Consider the following 24,038-nt stretch of genomic DNA (forward strand, 5'->3'; position numbering starts at 1 on the left):
CCTCAACTAAATGTACCAGGCTTCGCTGTCCCCCCATGGGAGAACTTACCCTTTTGGAGGAGGGGATGAGGAGAGGGATGGGGGGCCTAAGTGGGGGTTGGAGGAGGGATGAGGGGGATCTGTGGTTAGTATGTAAAATGAATAAATTTTTTTTTAATGAAAAAAAGTGGGCTCAGTGTAAAGAATATTACACAGCCTCTGATTTTCTTTGAAGGCATTTCTGAAGCTGGGATATTCCTTAAGAGGTATCCTGAGGCAACTAATAATTGATTATGGTCAGACTTAAAGAGGGTTGTGACCTTGGGCCAATCGGCAAAGGAATTCCTGGAGTAGGCTTACAGTCAGTTGTCTTCCCTGCGGCTGAGGAAGTGGGTCCCTCAGTCTTGACCTTAGTGCAGGGTGATCTACTTTCTGCCAATTTAATTTTATTAAAGCAACGACAGTCTCACAATGTTGGTCTTTATTATACTAAACTCCTGCTCGGGATGAGCTTGGGAAAGCTCAATGGTATCCCAGTAGAAATAGCTTACCAAGTCAAATGCCACAATTCACTAATGAAAGTGTTGATTATTAGATGCTGATGCTTGTAAGTTATGTTTTAGTTATCTACCTCTCTGTCAGTCTTAAAGGTCAGAGAACCACTAATATCCAGATAATAAAGCATATTATTAGTCTTACATTCCTTAGCAGTTTGGGATTACTTAATATTATTGAATGAACCACCAATTCTTATATTCTCCAATAAGCAATATATAAAATTTCAAGGAACCTATATGACTTCTATTTGTTTCTTATTTTTGTCTACAATCAAAGTTTATTAGACACTTGGCATTCAGTGTTTTTACTGGGAAATGTTCATGTATTCCTTCAGCACATCAAAACTAAAAGGAAGGAAAGCAGGTATGTAGTGTAAGCTTTATTACTGGTACATACTGTAGGATACAACGTCAGTAAGAGAGTGGTCAGAACTATTTCCCTAGATGCTCCTAGAGAGCAGATGAGGTGGGGCATGCAGGAACATTGTCTTATAAAGTCCTTCTCGAGGGCAGTTGTGTTCACTCATCTACAGTGTTAAGATTGGTCCCACTCAAGCAACATACCCTAAAACAAATCACCATTGCCCACTCCAGAGGCTGTTTAACATTTCTCGGTGAGGATGAGTTCAGAGACTTTGTGATCAAATTAAATTCTGGAAACCACTTTGCAGGCATATATAGAAGTGTCTTTTACTAATTTCTCTTACTCTTATTAAATTGACAATTAAGATTAACCATCATAATAGCCAAAGAGACACTGAGCAGGACAATGAAGCTGGAGGTGTGAGAACGCCCATGGCAATGCCTGTCTACAAAGTAACAACATCATCACACACGGACAAATGAAGCCAAATAGAGAACCCAGAAATTAATCCACATAATTGGGCCAGCTGACCTTTAACAAGAGCTCCATGAACATCCAATGGAAAGTGGGCAGTTTTGGGGGGGTATATGGATATATATTTACAGAAAAGTGGAATAGGATGGCTTCCCTTACATTATACAAAAATCAGCTCCATGGAATGAAGTTCCAAATGTTCAATTGGAAATGAGGAAATTACTAGAAGAAACATGGGGGAAACTTCAGACAATGTATGTAATTATCTTTCTAGATGGGCCTCAAAAAGCATGTCCATCAAACAAAAACAGACAAATGTGATTATATCAAACTCAAAAACATTTGCAAGTAAATAACAAACACTAAAAGACAACTCATAGAATGAAAATCTTTTTACACTTGTCATCTGACAAAAGATTTATCCAGAAATAAAAAGAACAGAAAAACTGAGCAATAGAAAAAAACTGAGTTAAAATATGCTGATGATCTAAACAGATAAAAAAATGACAAGCAAATGGATAACAAATAACAAAAACATTCCATATCACCAACTATTAGGGAACTGCAAATCAAAACCACAGTAAGATACCATTTTACCTCAGTAGAATGACTACCACCAAATAAACTCCAACAAATTCTGGTGAGGATGTAGAAAAGGAGAACTCAATACACTTAGGAGCAGACATAAGTACAGTCACTATGGAAAACAGTGGAGAATCACTTAAAAGCTAAAATGTAGACCTGCCGTATGTGTATGGTGATATTTTATTTGTATGTTAATAATAAAGTTTTAATAAAGCCATAAACAAAAGTCAGGTGATGGTAGCACATGCCCTTAATCTGATCACATGGCAGGCAGAGTCTCTGTGTGTTCAAGGACATAGCCAAGCGTGCTGACACATGCCTTTAATCCCAGTACCAACCATAAAGACCTGGAGGTCTGTATAGACAGGCAGTGATGAGGAAGTGAGGTAGCTGGGCTAAGAACCAAAGAGAAGGCAGAACAGCAAGGCAATAAAGGCGCAGGTTAGACAGGAAGAAGCTGGTTCTGTGGTGAGCTAAGGTTAGTTGGTGGCTATTCCTATTTCTCTGATCTCTACAGCTTTCACCCCTGGATTTGGCTCTGTGTTTCTTATTTAATAAGACTGTTTAGAAATTGGTCTACACATGTGAGTCACCATTTTTATTAGTGAGCATCCAAATAAAATGAAATTGTTGTATCAAAATGATAGCTGCGTTCTCGTGTTTATGGCAGTATTGCCCACAGTAGCTAAGATATGAAGTCAACTAGATGCCATCAGTGGATGAATGAAGAAACTATGATCATATATACTTATATATATATGAATATTCTGTTATAAAAAGGACAGTCTGTCATTTTCAGCAACAAAATGGTACAGCAGGATATTATGTTAAGTGGAATTAGCCAGGCACAAATAGACAAATGGCACATACCACATCTTCTCACTTGTTTGTAGAAATGAGTAAGCTGATCTTACAGAACAGAACAGAATGTTGGTCATTAGGGAGTGGGAAGGGCAGAGGAAGGAGGACACAAAGTTCCTAAATAAGGGCACCAAAAGTGAGAAGAGGTCCTGCTCTGCTTTTCTACCAGAATAGGGAACAATTCAGACTTACTGGGCAGGTCCCAAATTTCTCTCTCTAGGTGTTTCTGTCTGTCTGTGTCTGTCTGTGTGTCTGTCTGTCTGTCTGTCTGTCTGTCTCTCTCTCTCTCTCTCTCTCTCTCTCTCTCTCTCTCTCTCTCTCTCTCTCACACACACACACACACACACAGGAGCAAAGGAGATGGCAAAATCATCTTTAAATTGCTGCTTAAGCACATGGATAAGATTCTGGTCCCCAGAGCCTATGTAAACACTGGGTAGATGTGGCAGTTTTCTGTAATTCCATTCTAGAGGGTGGGGCCTTCATTCCCAGAGCAAGCTGACTAGTGAGAGGAGCCATATAGGCAAACTCTGGGTTTGACTGAGACTCTTGCCTCATTGATTAAGGTGCAAGAGCAATCAGGAATGATTTTTTTTTTTTTTTGAGACACGGTTTCTCTGTGTAGCTTTGTGTCTTTCCTGGAACTCGCTTTGGAGACCAGGCTGGCCTCAGACTCAGAGATCCTCCTGCCTCTGCCTCCTGAGTGCTGGGATTAAAGGAGTGCACCACCATTGCCCGACTCAGGAATGATTCTTGACAGCAATCTGGGGCCTCTGCATGTGTGTTGGTGCATGTATATGTAAACAAGCACAAATACACACATGTACATATGAACATAGAAAAATGATTGCTGTTTTTAGAGATAGAAATGCTCACTACTCTTGATTATTATTCAGTGCGTGTAAGTACAAAGTTAATATGCCCCATAAAATTCATATAAATACATCCCAATAAAAACAAAACAACAATCCCACAATGTGATATCTTCTCATACAGAATGGCTGTTGTTGACTGAAGACACGATCCTAGTGAGAAGGTCACCTGAACACTATAGTCCTTCTGGACATAGACCTGGGAGACTAGAGGGAGGTCTGCTTGTACTCTTCCTGGCCCACTACACACTGCACACCAGTCTGTTTCTCTCTGTTTCTCCCTCCCTACCTGTCCCTCCCTCTCCTATTAAAGAGTATTCCAGGCTAATTGTGTGGGTTAAGACAGACGAGAAGATCCCACCCCCCACCCCCTGTGAATGCGCCATGTTTCTGCTTCATTTGGGGGGTATTCTTTTTAGATTTTTTTTGTGTGTGTATGTGTGTGTGTGACATGTGTGCAGGTGTCTGAGAAGGCTAGAGGAGGACCTGGGAACTCTGTGGAGCTGGTGGTTGTGGGTCCTCCACAGGAGCAGCAAGTGCTCTTAACCATTGAGCCATCTCCCTAGCCTCCCATATTGTTTCCTAAACAGACCAGGAATTGTTTTAATAGACCAAGCAGTTAGTTAAACTAATCTATTGTATAACAGGAATTTAGATGTGAATAAGGAAAACATCCTACTTTAAATAGCTGATAATATTCAATAAGTAAATGTAATTTTATTGTACTTTTTCCCATGCTATCAATCATATGTTTTATTTTTAAAAATTCTTTTTATTCTTTGTGTCTTCCACATCATGCCGATCCTACCCACCTCCTGCCCCACCCCAAAATAAAACAAAATAAAATTTAAGAGAAAAAAAGGAAAAAAATAAAAAGAAAAAAAAAAGGAAGGGGAAAATCTCATCATGGAAGCTGGTGGAGTGTGACACAGTAAGTCACACAGAAAACCCCTTTATCCATATATTTTTATATGCAGCATTTACCAAAACAAACAAAACAAACAAACAAACAAACAAAAACCATGGTCTGGTTCAAGGCCCCTAGTCTCTGCTACACCATTGATGCTGGTCCCTCCTTCAGCAGGATTCCCTGAGCTCAGGCTAATGTGATGAGCCCAACTTGGCCCAGCAGAGTGAGGAGGACATCATGGGTATCCTGCACTACTGGAGATGAGTTCTGCAATGTGGCAGTGAATATAGGGAGCCACCTTCAAGAACCAGATCAGGGTGTTAGCCCTCTGAGACCAATGTCTGGATAGCTTTGTGTGGACTCATACCAAAATGAAAATAAAGACCTGTGCAGTTCCCAGAACATCTCCTCACTGAAGCATACTCAGCTGCCTGCTTCTGAAGGACAGGAAAGGAAAAACTATGATCACCAGCCCTGACCCTCCTCTAAAGGAGAGTGTGAAAGAAAACTTAAGCATCTCTGAGGCTCTGGCTATTGTTCTGCCCCCAGACACAGCAGTCTAAGTGAGGGAAGACTGTAAGCCAACTCTAGCCAACATCCTACTTTGAGTTGTCCACTACGGCTGAAGGAATGTGGAGGTGAGTTCCTTGGTTACCAATCCGTCTCTAGGCACGCATGTTCAAAGGCATCCCAGAGAAGGACTTGGCCTAGTTCCAGCTAACATCCCATTTCTGGGCAAGCTCTACTACTGCAGCAACAGAGAGAAATACTGTACCTGTATAAGAGCTGGGTTTGGTGACCTGAACCTGTAACCCTATACTGGGAGTGATGGGGGCATGGAGAGAGGAAGATATGTTTGTATTAGGGGTTTGCCTGGCCAGCCAGTCTGGATGAATCAGAATTGGTAAATTCCATTTTCAGTGAGATTTCTTTTGTTTTTCCTTTTGGGTGTAGTTTTGTTTTCTTGATTTTGGGGGGCTTTATTGTATTGGGTTTTTGATTTTTTTTTGTGAAAGAACTTAAGGTTGGGTGGGGAGGCAAGGATCTGGAAGGACTTAGGGGAGGGGAAGAACATGATCAAAATATATTTAAATTTAAAAACTGCTTTAAATAGTAAAAAAATTAATGATGAAAGAGGCTACAATGTAATACAATGAGCAAGATAAAATCACACAGGCAACACACACAAATAATACATGAAAAATAAAAATGGTGGGAAGTGACAGAAGATGACAACCTACAGTAACCTATAGACTTTATACATGCATGCACAAGTGTCCATATCCACACTAACATGTATACACATGCATGTTCCATATGCATGCACAAGTGTCCATATCCCCACTAACATGTACATACATGCATGTACCATATGCATGCACAAGTGTCCATATCCCTACTAACATGGACACACATGCATGTGCCATATGCATGTGCACACACACAACACAACAATAGTAAAGATGCTTAAGGGCATTCTACATCCAAAGTGAAAAACCATTACTAGCATAAACTATAAATTCCATTAGAAGAGAAGCAAAAGAGAAAAGAATCAGAATCAATTATTATCTACACAGTAAACCATTAAAATACAAAAGTAAATAAGGACTAAGAGAAAAAAATGTTTGAAATTATTGGAAGTAAAGTAAGACAAAGATGGAAAGAAGTCTTAACTATTAATAAGAACCTGAGATGCAAATGGAACAGTTTATGTTATTAAAAGATACAAACTAGAATGGAATAAAAAATAAGAATCAACAACATACTATCCCAGAGAAATTCACTTCAGCAGTAAAGAGATGTGACTGATAGCAGAAGAATGGAAAACAGTAATTTAAACAGATGTGAACATAAAGTGTAGAGGTATTGCTATACTTACATCTCACAAGATAGGGTTTGAGGTGAGGTTGGAAGAAAAGACAGAAAAGGTCATTACATATGATCAAGGGCCATAATTCAACAAGAGCCATAATGGTCAGAAACCTTTATCTACTTAATGTTGGAGTATTCAATCTTAGAAAACAAATAAATACCAATAAGTCTATTAATTGTGATTGAAATAATATTTTATATATTGTTCTGATTACAATGGACTAAAATGAAAAGACAAAACAAAAGAAATTTCAGAATGTATACAAATACTTGGTGCCTGACAGCATATTTTTGGATGTACAATAGGTAATCAAGGAAATCAGAATAGAAATGAAAGATTTTGGAATATGAAATGGAAATATATCAAAAATATAAGATACAAAAAAGAAACTATAGCATGAGTGATTCAAATAAACAGCATAACTTTCCTCATGGATAAATGAAACATGAAATTAGTTGAAGAAATAGAAAAATCAGAGAAGAAATAGATGAAAGAGACTGAAAAGACCAAAAGACAAAATCGATTGGTTATAGGAAAAGATAAGTAAAATTGGCAAATTAGCTAATTTTATGGAAGCATTTTCTAGATATTGATATATTAAACTTGATAAAACAAGAAGACCAAGCTGGGCAGTGGTGGCACATGCCTTTAATCTCAGCACTCCGGAGGCAGAACCAGGTGGATCTCTGTGAGTTCAAGGCCAGCCTGGTCTACAGAGTGAGATTCAGGACAGGCACCAAAGCTACACAGAGAAACCCTGTCTCAAAAACAACAACAAAAGCAATCAAAAGAAAAAAGAAAACCATGTCCCAAATAAATAATATTAAGATTAAAAATGAGATATTATAATCAATATATAAAAATAAAAAAAACAATTAGAAATTAATATGGAAAACTATTTTGTAAAATCTAGAAGACATGGAAGCATTTTCTAGACATTGATTATGAGTTAAACTTGAATCATGAAGATATAAAAAAATCCTAAATATACCAATAACAAGTAATGAAATTGAGTCAGTAGTAAAAAGTCTCCCAATGAGGAAAAGTTTAGGATCAGCTGGGTTCATTGCTGCCTCTTACCATGCTTTAAGAATTAATGCTGATTTTTCTCAAACTATTCCACAGGCTTACAAGTGAGGGAACCCTTCCAAACTAATTGTATGAGGCAACTATTCTGTTACCCAAACTGGAGAACATAAGAAAAGGAGACTATAGACTATGATAGTAATAGGTGTAAACATTCTTAACAAGATATTGGCATATCATATTCAGTAGCACATCAAATTGGCTATACCATGCGGCCAAGTTATTTTCATCCCAGGGATACAAGGATGCTTCAGTATATGGAAGCCAGTGTGAGTGTGGTACTTTTTAATCTATAAAATGAAATATAAAAAGTTGTATAGCCATCTGAATAGATTCAGAAAATCATTTGTTAAATTTCAGTATTCCTTCCTGGTAAAATCCCTGAACATTTTAAGTATACAAGGCTCATACTTTGAAGTAACAAGGCTATATATGAAGGCCCCAGACAAAGCACTGTGCTGACTGAGAAAAAGCTGAAAGATTTCTTGTAAGAGCCAGAACAAGAGTGGAGTTTACTCTCATTATTCTTATCAATATACTAGTAGAGGTTTAAGCCAGAGCAATTTCCCAAGAGAAAGAAATGAAAGACATGCAAATAAGATGGACATAACTCAAATTATTATCTGTCTGCAGATGATTCTGTACTTAGTAAAGCTTCAATCAAACCTTCAATCAAACCAAACCAAACCAAACCAAACCAAACCAAACCAACAAAAAGCAAGCAAATAAACAAAAAAAATCTAAAGGACTGAGTAAATTCATTAAAGCGGCATGAACAAAACCAGTATATAAATTATTACCTTTTCCATACACAATCAGGAATTTGCTGAAAAAGAAATCATAAAAGCATTCCTGTTCAAATAGCTACAGAAAGATCCTAAGAAATAACTTTAACCTACTAAATAAAAGATGTACACCATGCAAATGACAACACATGGAAGAAAGAAAGTGAGGAAAACACAAAGGGATGGAATGATCTTCCAAGTTCATGGATTGGAAGATTAATGTCGATACACTGAAAGCAATACAAAGACTCAATGTATTACCCATTCCAGTTACAATGACATCTTCCCAGAGCTAGAAAAATTGGTCCCAGAATTGACAAGGAAGTAAAATGGACCACGAATAGACAAAGCAATACTTAGCAAAAAGAACAAAATTGGAGACATCATTGGAGCTATAGAGCCATAGCAATCAAAACACCATGATACTGGCATAAAAACAGATACATAAACCAACAGAATATGGATCCCAGAAATAGAGATATGTATTTACAGTCAACAGATTCTCATTAATGATGCTAGAAACATCCATTGGAGATGGGACAGCTTCTTCAATAAATGGAGCTGTGAAAAATGGGTTATCTGTAAAAACATTGAAACTTGACTCCCTCTACCCATAAATCAACTCAAAATGGAGTAAAACCTGAAACATGAAACTAAATAGAGAAAAATTTAGGGGAAATACTTGAAGACATTGGGACAGGCAGTGATTTTTAAAGTAAGATCTCCCAAAATACATACAGAAAAGTTGACAAATAGCATTATGTCAAAATAAAAAGCTTTCCCACAGCAATTAAAATGGTGAAGAGATGACCAATAATGTGCAATTGTACATTTGGCAGATGTCTAGTTTCTAGAATATATAAATAAGTGAAAAAATGTAATAAAACACAAGTAATTCAATATAAAATGGGGAGATAATGTGATTAGGGAAAATTCAAATGACTAATAAACATATAAATAAGTGCTTAATTAACATCATTAGCTATCATAGAAATACAGATTAAAACTACAGATACCATCGCCCCCAGTTAGAAAGACTGTTGTAAAGAATAAATGCTTGAGAGAGTGTGGAACATGAGGTACTCTGGTACACTGATGGATGGGAATGTAAACTAATCTATCCATTTTTCAGAACAGTATAAATGCTCTTCAAAATCCAAGGAATTTCACAAGCAGATTTTTTACTGATTCTATAAAAAAAGTAAGATTTTATAATAAGGGATACAGAGCTGATATTTAAAGGACATTTGCTTTTAAGAGTTTAGTTAACAGAAAAAGAAAAGTTTAAAAAAGGTTAAAGACAATTCTTTTGTAAGGATGTCTTTGGGCAAGAAATATACCTGGGATTAGTATTGTTCTAGTTTAGGGACTCTAAAGCCATGAATCAACAGAATCAAATGCATGAGGTCTACCCAATGAATGTTAATCCCTTTGTCAACATCCATGACAAGTGGTTGTGAAACCTTCTTTCCTTGCCTCCAGTGCTGGAGAACTTCGTTGGTCCTAAGGCTGCGGGGGACTGAACTAGGAAAGTGTAGTGTTGTGTCAGGAAACTCAGTGCTGCATTGACATGTTACCTGCTAGAATCTGTTGACTCTTTTTTTTTTCCTTAATGAAACAGGAGAGGATAAAGCTCTCCTGTCTTAGAGAGTTGGCTGAAATCCATTCCACAAAAGAATACCTTCTATCAGGGCGAGGGTCGTGGGAAAGAGAGCAGGAGATCCTAGCTGGATCAAGAAAAGAGAGGGAGAACAAGGAATAGGAGACCATGATAAATGAAGACCACATGAGAAAAGGAAGAAACAAAGAGCTAAAGAGGCCCACAGAAATCCACAAAGATACCCCCACAAAAGATTGCTGGCAATGGTCGACAGACAGCCAGGACTGACCTACTCTGGTGATGGGATGGCCAAACACCTAATAGTTGTGCCATAAACCTCATCCAAGGACTGAGGAATCTGGATGCAGACATCCACGGCTAGGTCCCTGGTGGAGCGCTGGGAGTCTAATTAGTGAGAAAGAGGAGGGTATATATGAGCGAGAATTGTTGAAACAAGGTTGGATAAAGCACAGGGACAAATAACCAAATGAATGGAAACATATGAACTATGAACCAAAGGCTGAGGGGCCCCCAACTGGATCAGGCCCTCTGAATAGACAGTCGGTTGGCTTGATCTTTTTGGGAGGCATCTAGGCAGTGGTACCAGGTCCTGGGCTCGTTGCATGAGTTAGCTGTTTGAAACCTGGGACTTATGCAGGGACGCTTGGTTCAATCTGGGAGGAGGGGACTGGACCTGCCTGGACTGAGTCTATCAGGTCGATCCCAGTCCTCGGGGGAGACCTTGATCTGGAGGAGGTGGGCATGGGGAGTATACTGGGGGGAATGGGAGGGGGGCAGGAAGGGGGAGAACAAGGGAATCTGTGGCTATTATGTAGAACTGAATAGTATTGTAAAATAAATAAAAAATATGATTAAAAAAAAAGAATACCTTCTATCAAGGATGGCAAAGACATGGCTTTCTGGACCACATGGTGTGATACATGGATGTTCTTTTGTTTCATTTCCATGAAGTGAAGAGTTAGATGAGAATGAGTATGAAAATCTGATAACTCTGCCTTATTATCTTGTGCTTCACGATTCATGACGGTGTTGGACAGTGATCTGGGTGTAGGTGAAAGAAAGCAGTCTTCCGTTATAAAGATACTGTTTCATCCTATATGAACTGTCAAGTCCTCGAGCCCCGAAGATGTGAGTTGGTCTCTGTGGATGACGCTGTGTTCTGCCTGCCAAAGATCTGATGCCAGGAGAGGAAACATACATCACGGCGTGCGTGTAAATGGCTCTGCTTCTTCTAGGCTGGTGACATTTTCCCACCTTGAGACCCTCTACCCCAGAGAACTTCTTAACCTAGGACCCTTCTGCAGCCTTTTCCCTGCTTTGCCCAAGAGGCCAGGCCCTGACCTGACTCCAACAGGTAAATCAAGTCAGTGGGATGCTTCTTAGCTCTGTTCAATGTTCCCAGGAGAGACTTGAACCCTATCCTGGTGGTAAAGGGCCTTCCCCCTAGAACAGATTTCTAGGGTTCAACCTTTACTCACTTGTTTCTTGTCATTGGTAGCTTAGTTTTTTTTGATGTCTTTTAAGGATGGATTTTTCCAATATCCAACAACTTTCTAAATAATGCATCATTTTCCTAAACTGAGACACTGTATCTTAGACCAGTGGTTCAAAATAGAGTTCCTGAGCTAGTTGGACCAACATCTCCTGGGAACTTGTTAGAAAGGAAAGGTTTCAGGCTTCACTCCAGACCTATTGAATCAGAAACTCTGGGGTGAGGTCCAGAAATATGCTTTAACAAGCTCTCCAGGGGACTGTGATGCACAGGAATGTTCGAGAATTCTGTCTTTGACTTTCGCACGGTCCTTTGTGGACACAGGTGAGGCCACTTTATTTCCTCTTCCTCTCTGTCCTAGTCAGAGTTTGTCGCTCTGCATTGCATCTCCACAGTCTCCTGAAATGAAGCAGGAGGACCACCATTGTATTTACGGACTGATGAACAGCAGGTCACAGTTACCATGAGACCACCACAAGCCACATATCTGATGCTGTGATTCAGGCGCCACTTATTATTGACATTAAAATGGATACGTACACATCATGGCAAATGATATACAACTCTTTCAGAAAAGGTGGGAGTGGTGGGTTGAAGATCCCAGGAAAGAGAAGGAGGTCAAGATGATCCCCCATTTCACACAGAATAACTTCTCTTTATTTCCCCCCTTTCTTCTTTTTCCTTCTAGCTATGGCATGCTTTCTTCCTAAAGGAACAGGTGAGCACTTTGACAACGTTATTAGCTAATGAATAGACGAGATTATTTATAGATTGGGGTGTTAAATGTGAGAACTAAGGGGACTCTTCAGGGTCGCTACTCAATTTCCTCCGAAATAACTATGGGGGAACTACAATACATCTTTGTTTGGAAGCCATGGTTTTCATTAAATTTAATTAAGTCTCTCCACAAGCTTTAAATTTAAGATGACTTCAAAATGCAGGTGGCTTCTGTTAAGTATAATTATGTTCCCTTTATAGCCACAGTTTGGGAAAGCTGGGGCACCAGGCATTGACTCTATAATGAGTGCCAGATCTCTGGTAGGTGCGTCCATTCCTCAGCATGTCTTTCCTTCCCTCAGCCTCTCTTTCTACTCTTCTTCCTTTGTCCCCTTTGGCAGATGCCCAAAGCGAATGTGAACTTAACAAGAGTTGCCCAGCTATGCTTACCACTTTGCTAATTAGTTGCTAGCATTTCAGAGGTTCTCCGAGGGAGTCTAGGTTTAGTTGATCACTGGGCTGGTGTTAAATATTCGATTTCAAATTTTATTTTGTACAAGAAAGCCACAAGACCTGGGAACAGGCAAGAACAAAAATCTGGGGCAAAAGCAAATCCAGAGAGTGGATGGGACCCTGAATACACGGAGTGAGTGTCCCCTTGCCTTGTGTTTAGTCCTTTGTCCTCCAAACCAAGTTCATTGCTCTGGTTCCATTTTAGAAAGGAATGGCAAATAGTTCTTGTGTTCAGTGCAGGAATACTGCAGAGAGCCTTCTTATGTAACCAGCAGTGTTCCCTAAATGACAATCTGAGTCATGGAAGTAATTTACTCAAGGTCACACAGAATAGAATCTCTGTTTTCTCAAACCTAGGCTATGTGCAGTCTTCTAAATTGAGATGGTTTAGGGGGTAGGAAGAGAAGGGAATGGTGTTAGTAAATAGCTATGATGTGCAAAATAGGCCTCAGGGACCCAACATTTCCACATGAAAAGAATTCCCCTCAGAGATTCCAGAACTGTATTTTCTGCAACCACTCAAGTCTTATATCAGCATTTTTTTTTTTTTTAGACCTAAGAGCATAATCAACCATTGCCACAGTAATGAAAGCAGGTTGTCAGTTTGATGTACTCTTAGATTCGACTACACCTCCCTCAGCCTGGAAGCAGATTATCTAGGTCAATTTGGTTTCTTTTGAAACAGACATTTCCCTTTAAAGCTGCAGGCGGTATTACTCATACATACTTTACTTGATTCTAACCCTAATCTGGCACATATTTAATGACACAAAATATTGTTATTGTGATCTCTGGTTGTTAGGGACAAGTGTCAGAAAGTTGGAAAAGATTGTTTTAGTGTTTTTTTTTTTTTTAAAACAAAATGTGTTTTTTTTTTGATTTTTCTTGATAGTTCTTTAGTATCTATAATTGGTGTTGCTATAATCAATTTTAAAATCAAACCTCATGACATTATTGAAAAGTAAAACATTTCAATTCAGGACTGAATGCAGACTGGGTTTTAGTTGAATTAAATGATTTTATTACATGTACTAATGCTTCTGTAGATGTTAAAATGTTTCCATTATTAGCTTTAAAGTAAAGGATGACCATGGTACAATTCATGGCCCCAGAGAAGATAGCTATCAAGGAGGGCCCAAAGGGGGATAGGGATGCATGGATTTCCCTGGGAAGGGGAAATAGAAGAGATCTCCTGGGTAGACTGGGGGCCAGCAGGGATAGGAACATGAGGGATTGTTTTGTTGGGGGGCGGTGAGTGGAAAGGGAGAGTAATGAAAGAGACATCTTGATGGGGGACATTTTTGAGTCAGGTAGAAACCTGGTGCAAGGGAAATGCCCATGTATCTAAAGGATGGCCTCAGCTAAGACTCCTAGCATTGGTGGATATGTAGCCTGAACTGGCCAGCTCTTGTAATCGGATTGTTAATCACCCCAGTTGTCATCAGAGAGCCTTCCTCCAGTGACTGATGGAAACAGACACAGAGATTTACAACCAAGCACTGGACTGAGCCCAGGGAATCCTGTTGAAGAGAGGGAAGAAGGATTGTATGAGCCGGGAGTGTGTGGGGGTGGTGGGGGTAGGGGATGGGTGTCAAGGTCATCACAAGAGAACCCACAGAAACAACTAACCTGGGCTCATAGGAACTCACAGACTCTGGACTGATAGCTAGGGACCCTGCATGGGACCAACCCGGGCCTCTACATATGTGTGACAGTTGCATAGCTTGATCTTCTTGTGAGACTCCTAGTACTGGAAGCAAGGCCTGTACCTCATGCTTTGGCTGGCATCCAGGAACCTATTCCTCATACTGTATTGCCTTGCCCAGCCTTAATACAAGGGGTGGAGCTTAGTTCTACCTCAACTTGATATGCCATGCTTTGTTGACACTCATGGGAGGCCTGCCCCTTTCTGAACAGACACAGAGGAGGAGTGGACTGGGGGTGGGCAGCAGGGAGGGGGAAGGCCATGGGAGGAGAGTAGAGAGAGGAAACTGTGGTCAAGATGTAAACTGAATAAGTAAACTTAATAATAACAAAGGACACATAAAATGTTTCCATGTTACAGAGTGCGTGCTGACTTGTGTAATATGATGGTTGATTATCTTGTTCTCTCTGCTTTCTTTGTATATTTGAACAGGTCATGAAAGCAAGATGGCCCTCTAGTAAATGCGCTTTAAAACAGAGACTGGGTCTGATCTGCACCAATCCAGAATAAGATCCAAATACAGCCTGAAATAAAGATGGCTGTCTTTGCTGGGACACTCAACTGCTTTTTGGGGATGTTTTGCCTGTATCCCTTGGTATTCTTAATACAAAGTCATATTCCCTCTGATAATTCCTGGGCTTACAGGACACAGTTGCAAAACTTAGGTAAAAAATTTCCTTTATAGGTTGTAGCAGGTCTAAACTGCATTTCCAGTTCTATTTGCCTGAAATCCCTCATTTAGGGAAATCACTGTACATCAGTGTTACCCAACAAAGGCAATTGGTAGAATAGCCTGCCACGCTTGATGTGTCCATAAAGGATGAAGAAGGAAGCCTGGGAAATGTTACTACCAAGCTCTTTTGACAACTGGACAACCCTCCCCCTACTATGTCTAAACTGGTTCAGGACCTTGGCATTGGTATTACTAGATCCAAAGTGGGTGGGTGAGAAAGGAGAGGCTTGCTGTCCTCCTTCATGAGGAAGGCAGGGATGGAGTGAGTCTTCAAGGCTGTGCCTATGGCATGCCACTTTGCTTTCCCTTAAGCCTTTCACCCAGTTACTTATATTAATAAAACATCTTAACTGCTCCCCACAATATTTCCCTCCATTTACTTGCTAATGACCAGCATGCTTATAAAGAAATGTCTTAACTGTGATAAAACACCTGGTGGTAAACAACTTATTAATAGAAGCATTGGGATTCACTTGTCCTGAAGGACAGGTAAATCCTAAGCCATGGTATCAGAGCCTTTTCTAATGAAGAGGAAAGCACTGGTGTGCATGGTGTGTGGATTGTCTGGAGAGTGGCTTCAGTTGCTCCTCACTCATTATGTGGACCAATGACACTTTTCTCTCTTCTGTGGTCCTGCATGCTTCAGGCATGGAAGACCTGAGGGGAAACCTGATGTGTGTTTTTGAAGCCTGACGCATCCCTATTATATGTGGCTCTAGGAAACCAGTCTTACCAGTATGAGATTTTCTTTCTCTAAATGCAATGGAGAAAGAGGCTCAGGACCCACAGAAAAGCAGAGTGTAGATTAGAACCCGGGAGAAAGGCAAGAATGGCTGACATGTTTTCTCTGCCTTTGGGCGCTAAGAGGGTCATTTCATTTTGTGTTTATTTAGTTTTTAACAAACGACTTTCTTTCTCTGAGTCTGTTGCATAGAGATTGGGGTTGCAGAAGTGAAAACAGGAGAGCTACAATTCCAAGCACAGGTTTTTTTTTTTTTTTTCTTTTTTGGTTTTGTTTGTTTTTTGTTTTTGCTTGTGCTTTTAAGTCTCTTCCATAAATTTCTTGTGGTCATTAGCATGCTTTTAGATTATGTGCAATAGTTAGGTGGCTGGGAGGGTTATTAAAATATTTTAAAAATATTTCATGACTGTTCCTTAAGCCAGCTCACATGTAGTATCAGATACAAGATAATCAACACTTTATTTTACTCCATGATGACAATAATAGGGACTGTGTTTGGGGCTTATCTGTGCTAGGGATCCTGGCAGATCATCAGTTAAATATTAAGCACATTTGGAAATGGATTAGAATGAGAAATAAGATGTTGATGATGAGCACGTGTGTTCCAATGCAATGGCTCCTCTTCTGGTCCATCAGTCTCCACTGTAGCCATTTAACTCATTGAGGACAATGGAAAACCCACTGACTTTCTCATTATTGATCATAAGCTTTAAAGCAATCACTGGGGTGGAAGCCAGTGTAAGTCTTTTCTCTCAGTGAATGTGGAGATGTTTAAAAAATGTGTATGGGGCTGGCAGAATGGCTCAGTGGGTAAGAGTGCTTGTTTGCACAAGTGTGACCCTGGAGTTCAACGGTCTGAACCCATAGTATGCAAACTAGCTTTGGTGGCACTCATCTGTAATCCCAGCTCTCCTACCATGAAGAGGTAGGCAGAGAGAGAAGACTCTCCTAGGAACTCACAGGCCAGCTAGGTTACAGTACATCATCCGGCAGAAACAAGAGAGAGTCTACGTCAAAAACAAGATGAGAGGAAAGAACTGACTTTAAAAGTTTTCTTCTGACCTCCATGCACATGTGCACATAGGCATATACATGATCATATTTATACACACACACATACATGCATGCATGCATGCATGCATGCATGCGCACACACACACACATTCACTGCAGAGAGCAGGTGGAGGGAGAGACCAATAATAAATTTTACAATGTATGCGGACTTATTAAATTGCTAATAATAATTACCCCTTAAAAGCACTTTTTAGATTAAGGGTGACTGGATGAACAAGTTATATTTGTCTTCAGAAAATGGCTAATTTTTCTCTTCATTGGGCTTTTTTGTCAGAATCAGAAGATAAACAACAGACTGAAAACTGGATCCTGAGGATTTTAGCCCTGTACAAGGTCTTCTTAAACTTTGAAGTTGACATGGAATTAGGAAAGATAGTTTCTTCTCAGAGTGAATGTTAATTTTCAAGAATGTATGCAGCAGTTCCAAATTGTGCTTGAACCCAGGCACTAGCCACATCCTATTAATTAGAAGGCACATTCTTAGGCCAATGGCATACACACTGAATCTGATCTGTCGAACAAGTGTCTGGTGATTCTGATGCATGCTCAGGATAAAAGCCTTATTGGACTCTCAAATCAGGGACACTGTGGGATTTCCAAAGTGACTCTGGGTGAAGTGGAAAAGATGGGAACTGGGTTCTGAGTCCTGTGGTAGTGAATGAGGGAACAGGAGGTGGCGTTTCAGTGGCTAGCACTGAGTACAAATTCTACAAAATTTCTTTTTGTAAAAATCTGGGAGATACCTTTTCTTTGCCATATAAAATATTTCTGCCAGCTGATGAGATGGTTCAGTGGGCAACAGTGCTGGCCATACAAGCCTGGAAGTCTGAGTTTGATCCAAGGAACGCATGCAGAGTTGATAAGAGAGCCAGTTTTACAAGTTAGACTCACATTTGTGCTGTGGCATGCACTCCCTCTGTCTGTCTGTCTGTCTCTCTGTCTCTGTCTGTCTGTCTCTCTGTCTCTCTCTGTCTGTCTGTCTGTCTGTCTCTCTCTCTCTCTCTCTCTCTCTCTCACACACACACACACACACACACAAATAAAAAAATTTGAAAAATACTTCTGGACCTAAGAAGGGAGAAAAAGCAAAAAGGATGATTCCAAGAAACATTAACTCACAGACTTGATTTAGGATTATCAAGTTGACAATATGGCAATCTCTATACTCCAAGGGGGAACTTATTTGATGAAATTGAATACATGCTATCCTAGATTAAATGCATAATATGAACATATTAATTGAATGTGTCATAGAATATTAAACTTGGGTGGGGAATCAATAAAATTGTTAAAATTTCTATATAGGCTGTTGTCCTCTGCAAAGATTGCACTGTTAACTCTGCACAAATGAGAGACAGGATGAAAGTCACCTGTAACTGTCACAGGATTACTATAGCCTAGTGTAACTTGGAGAAGTTACACTTGCGGGTCCATGTTCAGGAATTCAGTGGTACATGTAGAAACATGAAATATTTCTTAAAATAATCCTGTGGGCAAAGTTATCCTGCAGTAAGTTTGATTCATTTACTAAGGTGCAAACAGCCAGTGGAATACAGAACCTTATGTGGAATACAGAACCTTATGCATCTTTCCCTTCATCAATGTGACCAGCAGCACAGTTCTTTGTGGGTGGTCACATAGCAATGTTCTCTTCCTTTCTCCAAGCAATAATAGAAAGAAAGCCATACCACATGCAGAGTAAGTAAACTATGTGATTATAGACAACTTAAAAAAAATACAACAAGCAACTCTGACCTCAAGCAAAGCCCAAGGCTTTTGAAAATAAAATACTTTATATAGATAAGGGAGGAGCCATTAACTTTGGGATCTTGGACTCTTGTTCCCTTTCCCTCTTGTATATAATGTGCTGAACTAATGACACTCTGTTGAGTATCATTTTGACTGGATTCTCTATCATGAATGGTTTGAAATAGTGAATAGTCAAACTGTTTAGAAAGGGAAGTTGGAATCCTAGCACTCAGGAGGCAGAGGCAGGAGGATCTCTGTGAATTCAAGGTTAGCCTGGTCTATGCAGTAAGTTCCAGGCCTGGCGGGGCTGAATAGTAAGACCTTGTTGCAAAAAACAAAAAACAAAAAACAAAAACAAAAACAAAACAAAACAAAATTAAAAAACAAAACCAAAAATAAAACAACAACAAAAGCAAAACATAATAAAACAAAAAAAGAAAGAAAAGTTGGACACAGACTAGAAAAAGATTCCTCGCCGGGCGGTGGTGGCACACGCCTTTAATCCTAGCACTTGGGAGGCAGAGTCAGGTGGATCTCTGTGAGTTCGAGGCAGCCCTGACTACAAGGAGTTCCAGAAAAGCACAAAGCTACACAGAGAAACCTGTTCGAAAAACCAAAAAAAAAAAAAAAAAAAAAAAAAGATTCCTCAGCTCCTCATATGTTTACTCCATGACTTATTATTTCCATTACATATTTTAAAAATAATGAATCTGATTTCCATATGCTGTTTTGATAAACTCTAGTCTTTTAAATAAAATATGTGCTTTCTGCTCTTAGATATCTAGAAAAAAATGAAGTAATATATCTTCTTTTGAGTTCTAGTCAGGAGTCTTTTATGTTAATGCATTTTTAAACAAATGAAGCTTCAGGACTTCAGGATAAAAGTCCATTTGGCAATATCTTTGGGAAATAAATGTGAAGCAACAAATTGGAATCAGAAATACATTCAGAAAACACAACTAGCTCTTAACAAGCATAGGTTTTTTTTTTTTAACCCCATGGGATATAAACCCACATGTAAAACATAATATTATAATAGTGTTTTAAATATGTAGTTATATAATATTTACATAGTTATATGTTATATATGGTTAACTATATGTAGGCAGAAATAACAGGTAACTATAACAACAGATAAGGAAAACTATCACTATATCTACACACTTACACGGTTAGGTAAGCCACTCCCTATTGTAGGCTAACTAATTTATCATTCACAATGAAGGAAGAACATTGTACTTATACTTTAGACATTGGAAGGTATGATGTAGGAAACAAGGGGTTATTACTCAGAATATAAGATATTCAAATAGCTCACCACAACTCTCTCTCCCCCCCCCTCTCTCTCTCTCTCACACACACACACACACACTAATTTTAAGATGATAAATGACAAGAATAGACATTGCTCAGGAGGACAAGAGGGTGTAATATGGCCAAAAAGTTTATAAAAACGCCTTCCATCACTAATGACCAGTGAAAAGTAAGTAAAAGTTTATTGCAGTATCATCTTACCCAGTCGGAATAGCTAGTATTACAAAGAGGAACATAGAACATTCTGGTGAAGAGTCACAGAAGGGACAACTCTATAACCACTCAATACAGCTATGGTTATATTGTTGGTACAACTATAAATTATTATAGCTACCACAAAAAGCACCATGCAAGTTCTTTAGGAACAAAACAATTTTATGATCCAGAACTCCTATAACCACAAATATATATTCAAAGGAAATGAAATCAGTGTCTTGGAGAAATATTACCACTAGAATGCTGACTACTCAAAGTTTGTTTTCAGTTGCTGTGATAAAACACTGTGATGGAAAGCAACTTGAGCAAGAAAGAGTTTATTTTGTTTTATATTTTCAGGTTACAGTCCATCATTGAGGGTATAAAATCAAGCAGGAACTGAAACAGAAACCTTAGAGGAAATTCTGCTTATTTACTCACTTTTCAGCTTGCTCTCTCCTGGCTTTTTTATACAGTCCAGGACTATCTGCTTAGAGATGGTGCTGCCCACAGTGTGCTTGGGTCCTCTCACATCAATCACCAATCAAGACAATTCCTCAAAGACATGGTAGCAGGGGAATTTGATTGAAGCAATTCTTCAACAGAGGTTCCCTTGCTGTGGGATAATGCTTTTGTACACTGCTTTAATAAAATGCTGATTGGCTCAGTAGCCAGGCAGGAAGTATAGGCAAGGCAAGTAGACAAGGAGAATCCCAGGAAGAGGAAGGCTGAGTGAGGAGACGCCAGCCTGCCATCCAGGGAGCAGCATGTAATGGCACACAGGTAAAGCCATGGAGCACGTGGTAACATAGAGATGAACAGAAATGGGCTGAGTTTAAGTGTAAGAGCTAGTCAGTAGTTAGCTTGAGCTAATGGCCAAGCAGTTTTAATTAATATAAGCCTCTGTGTGTTTACTTGGGTCTGAGTGGCTGCGGACCAGGAAGGACACAGGAATATCTTCTGACTACATTCTTTCTTCCTAGATGACCCTAGGTTATATCAAGTTAGCAATAAAAACCAACAAGCTCACTTATAACAGTATTATTTACAATAGCCAAGTTATGGGATCCACTTTGTGCATCAATTAATGAATATAGTAATATACAGAAGGATAATATTCATCCATAAAAGGATGAAAATCCATCCATTTCAGAAGCATGGATGAAACTGGAATGTATTTAGTGAAATAAGTCAGACACACCAAGAGAAATGCCACACAGTAATACCTACATGTGGAAGATAAAAACTTCATCTCATAGAAATGAGCAGAGTGGTGGGAACCAGAGAAGGGAAATAGGCAGGAAAGAGAGAGGAAGAGAGGATGGGGAGTGGGTACAGGATGAAGTTACATAGAAAGAGTAACACATAGGACAACTGTGGTTGATGGTAATTAGCTGAATGGTTCAAATGGATGTAGGAAGGATTTTGAATGTTCCTACCTCAGAGGAATTATAAACATCTGAGGTGACAGACATGTTAACCACTGATTAAATTTTTACACACTATATGCACACATTGAAATGTCAAAATAAAATATGTATAATTACTATAAAACATCAATAAGAATATAGAGTTTAAAAGAAAGAAGCAAATGTGATCCAAAGGACAAAGACTAACTATGAACAGTGATGTTCTGAAATACATAACTGCATTAGTTACCTTTCCTGTCAGTGATCAAAGTCAGGGAAGAAGTAGTTTAGGGGAAGAAGCAGTAATTTTGGTTCACAGTTTCATGTGGGTAGGTGTGGCGGATGAGATTCTGTCTGTGGTAATGGGAGCAGGTGGCGCGACCTATTTTATTTCCCAGGTGAGAAAACATAGGCCTTGGGCTGGAAGGCATAAACCCTTACCCCTGTCGATATGGCCTTGTGTCTTTCAGTTAGGCTCCCTGCCCCAGAGATTACACAACCTCCCCAGATAGAACCACCAATTGGGACTAAGTATTCAAATACATGAACCTGTGGGTGACACTTTACCATCAAATCATAACAATAATTAATCTGCTTAAAGAGTTAGATACTTAAAGTCTACACTTAATCATAATAAATACTCATTCCTTTCAAGAATTTAAGCACATTTATAAAACATGAGGTATTTATTAGGCCTTGATAAAAGTCAGAAGATCAATAAAATAGTGCCATAAAATGAGAAATTGAGCCAAAGCACAGAAAAAAATCATATGTAGAGGGACTTAGTTGCATATTAAATAACCTTTGAAAGAAAAGCATAAAAGTTCCATAAAAACTATGAAATAATTAAGATCAGTGGATTGTGGGGAGCCCAGCACCAATGGGTAGATCTACATCAAAGCTCCTGTATCTGTGGCTCAGGGAACATCATGGGTGAGGGGTGGAAAGATTCTAAGACCTAGAATATCAGAAAGTCTTTTGTGAAACATTCTCTCCTAGAGATGGCTGTATAAACAAGTCGGGAACAACACACTATCAGTGGGATGTTAATGTGGAAGGGGGAAATTTTACAGGGTCCCACTCCTAGAGCAAACACTACAGGAAACTAATAACTTCCAGGAGAGGGAAAACCAGCAGGTTATATTTATATATTTATGCATATATGGTATATGTATTATATTATACATATATGATATCTGTCTATCTATCTATCTATCTATCTATCTATCTATCTATCTATCTATCTATCTATCATCTGTCTGTCTGTCTATCTATCTGTCTATCTGTCTATCAAACAAGAAAAAGAGTCCATGGATTTCTGAGGGCCCAAGAGGCACATAGAGTTGGAGTGACAAAATTGAAGAGAAACGAGGTACTTATATTTTAATTTGAAACTCAAATCTACTGATGCTAGCGAAAGAGTTCCTCAAGGTTGCAGGATACCCTCAGTCTACAAAAGCAACTCTATCCGTATGTTTGCAATGAGAAAACTAAAGATTAAGAAAGCAATTCCATTTTGAGTAGCATCACAGGAATAAAGCGCTCAGGAATAAATTTAACCAAACAGCAAGTCCTGTATAGCAAAACTATAAAACACCATCAAAATCCTAAGTCAATGAAAAGACATTTTTTTTTCTCCCTGAGACAGGGTCTCTCTAGATAGTCTTGGCTGTCCTGAAACCCACTATGCAGACCAGACAGAGCTCGAACTCAGAGATCTGCCTGCTTCTCCTCCCAAGTGCTGGGATTAAAAGCCCGTGCCACCGTGATGGTGAAAAGATATTTGTTTGTAGATGGAAGATTCGTCAAGGTGGAACTATTCCCCCAAACGACATACACAGTCCCTGGACTATCTACTGAAACACTGGCTACTATCCTCATAGAAATGGAAGGTGTTCAGCTTTAAAGGCCACATACTGTATGATATCTCATTTCTATGAACTATCTAGGCTGTGAAGTATCTCTGCAGACAGGAGGAAGCTGAGTGGTTGACAGAGACTGTGAGAAAGAAGGAAACAGCAAGTGAGGGCTGATGGGAAGAGGGTCTTTGGGGGGTAAAAATGTTCTGAAATTAGATAGTGCTAAGACTTACCTAATAAAACTATGCCACAAACCACTGGCTCAAATGGCTTTATGGTGTATAAATTCCACATAGTTTAAAAAAAAAAAAAGAAATAAAAAGTTGATTGACAAAACTGAAAGCAGTTTGATAAGATTGACAAACTTATGGCAACAGAGAGGAAAGTGAATAAAATTAAACACAACACAGAAAGATGATGGCCAAACACATACCAATACGGTAAGAATAAATAAAAGGAACGACGCTGATAACGTGAATTTAACGGCCTGGGATTGATGTTATCGTCTTATCGTCTCCCTGTCCTCAAATGGTGGTGGGCTCATGTTGATCTTTTTGGGAAACAACAGG

This window comes from Peromyscus leucopus, chromosome 19, assembly GCF_004664715.2.
Source record: "Peromyscus leucopus breed LL Stock chromosome 19, UCI_PerLeu_2.1, whole genome shotgun sequence".
Lineage (NCBI taxonomy): Eukaryota > Metazoa > Chordata > Mammalia > Rodentia > Cricetidae > Peromyscus > Peromyscus leucopus.